The sequence below is a fragment of the Gavialis gangeticus genome, unplaced genomic scaffold (assembly GCF_001723915.1).
Source record: "Gavialis gangeticus isolate Ggan-Ray unplaced genomic scaffold, GavGan_comp1, whole genome shotgun sequence".
NCBI classification, from domain to species: Eukaryota; Metazoa; Chordata; order Crocodylia; family Gavialidae; genus Gavialis; species Gavialis gangeticus.
The window spans coordinates 104,238,239-104,242,401 of record NW_017729032.1 but is presented as its reverse complement, the minus strand read 5'-3'; the positions used below and the strand labels follow the sequence as shown (position 1 = coordinate 104,242,401).

General features: G+C 43.4%; 1 long non-coding RNA gene across 1 annotated transcript in view; it reads left to right on the top strand.

Annotated features, from left to right (window-relative positions):
* The first annotated feature begins 907 nt into the window (after nucleotides 1-907).
* The window catches only part of LOC109302473, a 13,153-nt gene continuing 9,897 nt past the window's right edge, over nucleotides 908-4,163 (top strand). Inside the window, exons 1-2 of the long non-coding RNA XR_002098798.1 lie at nucleotides 908-919; nucleotides 988-991. This is a non-coding gene — a long non-coding RNA (uncharacterized LOC109302473). The remainder of the gene's footprint in view (nucleotides 920-987; nucleotides 992-4,163) is intronic.

The window sequence follows — 4,163 nt, the reverse complement described above, 5'->3', positions numbered from 1 at the left end:
GAGTATGGAGAATGGGCAGAGGATCATGGAGACAGGGTGATCCAGGAGCTCAGCCCGGCAAGAGAGAGAGGGCTGGGCAAAGAAAGGGGCCGAGCGCACCCTGAAGAAGAGAGAGACCCTATACGGGACCACACAGGAAGAGAATCAGAGAAGCTAGAGAAAAGGAGACAGGAGTGCAGATGCCTAATTTAAAAAAAAACAACAAGAAATTGAGAAAGGGAAAAGGGGATGGCAATAGAGATGTAAGGAAGCTTTACCTTTGATTTTGGTTTAGTTGTTGACTGTTCCCATTAGGGGCTAATAGACAAAGTAACATAGCATAGGTAAATACTTACCCAAATGTTAAAAGCAGAAAGTTCGAGGCAATTCTTGATACGGATGTGAATTATAGATGGACCGATTAATATATTAAAGAGAAGAATACTCTGAAAGTGTTTTTGAAAAGAACTTTAAAAAAAAAGGGAAAAAAAGCTTTTTTTGGCCTGTAATGGTTAAAAGTGTAATGGCACTCTAAGGATAATAAAGAAAGTTACCTAATTACAACAGAATGTGGTCTGAGTATTTCCCAAAAATTCATGCACTGGTAACAGAGACAACGGAAAGGTGGGACCTCTGATAAAAAGGGTTAGGGGCAGTAGCATACTGCGGTGAGCAATACCTCCCAAACAATAACATCTACAATCATCAAGACGTGGCAGATGAGAGTTGGAATAGACACAGGAGGAAAAGGCCGAGACAGCTAGTACTAAACCCCTCCACACCATCTGATGACACATTTCCATTCACGTGGACACGTCAACAGTTCCCTGTGCAGGTAGCTTTCAGCATGACCATTAATAAAGCCCAGGGACAATCATTAAAAAGAGTAGGAGTGTTACTTGGAGATCCTGTCTTCACCCACGGACAACTGCATGTGCCTGTTTCCAGCATCTCCCACCCAGAAAACACCAGATTTGAAGTGACTCCAGACTTGAGTAACAAAACCAGGAATGTTGTGTATACAGAAGTGTTATAAAGCTCTTACCATAAGAAAGTGTGATATGTTTGAGGATTTTGTGTATGGACGAGAGTTGTAAAGCTATTGAAGTGCAATAAAATGTGACGTCAAGCAAAAATTGGCACATTCAATTTTCATGCAAGCAATTCTGCATGGGACATCTAAGTATCTCTATATCTATATAGATATAGGTAGAGATAGATATCTATCTATCTCCATCTATATATGTTTGGTGCAAATGCAGTACCTTCTATCTATCTATCTAGGGTACTGTATTTGCACCAAACATAGATAGATAGATAGATAGATATGTGCATATGGGGTTACTTTTTATTTGAAAATTGGATATTTTTTTATCAGAGAAAATTGTGTGTGTGTTTCATTTTAATCCTGGAAAAATGTGGATTCGGGCTTAACATTTCAATACAAAAGTAGGGGGAATTTTTTATCAGAGAAAACCAGGATACCTGTTGATAAGTTACATTCAGCCCCTTAAAATACTAAAACTCACCACTCATATAGTTGTATATTTTCTTTAAATTATTCATTCCATGTCCATTTAAATAAATAATATGTTATGTACATGTACAATTTACTTTTTATCTTAATTTTAAAAATGAAGTTGAGCAATGAAAGGAAATGTTTTTTTCATGGAGGATTGTTTTAATTTTATTTTTAACACCCAATTTGTTTCTTTTTTCCCTTTAATATATGATTTGTTAAGCTCCAGTATGCACCATTTTATTCTGAAAAAAAAAAAGCTTTAACAAGTAATATTTTAGTGCAACACAAAATGCTATCAGACCTTGAAGTTTTTCACTAAATTAAGTAGAATAGGATTAAATTTCTAGGTCCAGAATTTTTGAAGAACATATGGCTCAGTCTAATCAGTTACATAAAATTAATGAAGTATGAAGCATGATCATTTGTTCTCTACCATTTATTATAATACCCAAAATAAGATATCAAAGTTACTATCGTTTCCACTGACATTACAACCATTAGTTGGAGGTTAGAAAACATGAAAATGAGGTTTTATAAAGCTTTGATAAAACATGAATTTGAGTCTTCTTTAACTTACTACTATGAATAGGGAAAAATGTGAAAGGAAAGGAAATGATGATATTAAGGATCTTATTAAAGAACAGGCAGAATTTGGCCTAATCACTGGCAACCTCTGGATCATTCTTTTTCTGACATATTTATTTGTAGGAAGTAATGTGTTGAAAGGAAGGTGTCACATTTTGTCTACAAACTTACAATTCATATTTCATATCTTTTAAAATAACCCATGGGCCAGATCAAAGAAGAATTTAGACGTCAATATTGGAATTAGGAAGACTTGAGATGCATTAGACCAAAATTGTGGTTATAATTGTTATTAAAACAAAGATAACAACAACAAAACCCTACATAGCAGGCATGTCTATACATGTATTTACTTCTGCCTAGATTTACTGTGGTGTAAACTAAGCCAGAGTAAGCATTTTTGGGCAGGCATCTACACATATGGGAATTAGATAACAAATTTGCACCCAGTTCCCTACATCCCTGTAATGTGTCTCTGGGGCCACTGGAGGGATCTCTAGGCTCCAGCTGCAGCTGCCAGGATGTGGCAGCCTTCTTTAAAAAACAACTCCACCTCTCTGTTCTCTGGCCAGCCCCTTTCCTGCCCAGAAGCAGTGTGCCAAGCACAAGAACATCACCCAGCAGCTTTCTCCTTGGTCTTCCTATACTATGGCTGCTCCAGGCCCTGACCCTGGCAGTGATGACAAGTGCCCTGAGCTTCTTCTGGCTGCCATGATTACCCTGCTGGCCTGCCACACTGACTGCCACCTGGCCTACGGCCATCTCACCCTGCCTGGCTCCCTGATGACCAGTAACTGCCTACCTGACTGCAGCACATCATCTCAGGGTCACTATCACCAACCTGGGCTTCCAGTCCCACTGCCTCTGGGTCTGCTGCTCCAGCCAGGACTGGTAGTGGTACATCATCCAGCACACCTGAAATGATGAACAGTGACTGGACAGCCTCTTCATGACCTGGGCCACCTATTACAACCTGCTCTAGCACTTCTGGACCCACCTGGAGCAGCAGAACACCAGCACTCATGAAGCTCTTCCCATAGACCCCCCACTAGCCCTTACTGTGCTCAGCTTGGCCACTCCTGCCAGGAAGGTACAGTCCATGGTACAGTCCACCTCTAATGCAGATGGTGCATCCACAGGTTCTCAGTGATGGGTGGCAGTGACCCTGAGCCAGCATCCCTGATACCAACTGTAGCCTCTCCCCCATATGCAGCAGGACCTGCAGAACCATGAGACAGAAGCTTTTTTGTGAGAATTTTCAATGTTTCAGAGATAAGATGCTCTGTTCCAGAGGCTGTACTCTGCCTGGCCTCAGATTTGGGGTCAGGTGCCCAAGGACCATGGTAAATTGGGCAAGCAGTCCCAGGCCCAGGCATCTTATGCCTGAGCCCCCCATCTCTGAGTGCTCCCCTGAGGCGAGCAACAAGCTGGGTGCTGGCCGCAGGCAGCCTGACTCCCCTGTTCTGTTTCCAGGGAAGGAGAGGCCATGCTTTTCTGGCTCCAGGCCCTGCTACCCTTCCCCTCCACCTGCAGTCCCACTGGAATCGGGGAGGCACAGGGCTCCTGGACAACTGGAATGAGGAGCTGCTCACATCCCCATCTTTCCCTTAGGACACCACTCTGGGGATGCACCCTGGGGCCATCCCCCTGCCATGCCACCACTGGGCCCCAAGCAAGCCCTTGCTGTGCATGCCCCAGTGGTTAATGATGAGCTGTTTGCATATGCCAAGGGATGCCCAACCCACTAAGCCCAGGTATTGATGATCCTTAAGGTTTCCAAAGAACACGTGTGCTCCTGGTACAGGACCATGAGCTACAACCACATGCAGGCCTGGCCCAGGATGTCCCACAACTTTTTCCAGAACCTGGAGGACTGCCTGTGGCTGCACTATGCATCCCTGGCCCATGTTGCTGAGGAGGAAGCATTGACACATTCCTCGATGTGTGAGAGGACCATGCCCACCTAGCCAAGGGGGTATGGGATTTTCAATAGTGTTTAACAATATCTTCCACCTCTCCCAGGGCCAGGGAAGTGTGGGTGGGCTGGGTGTGGCTACGAATGATGGTGGTGAGGGCA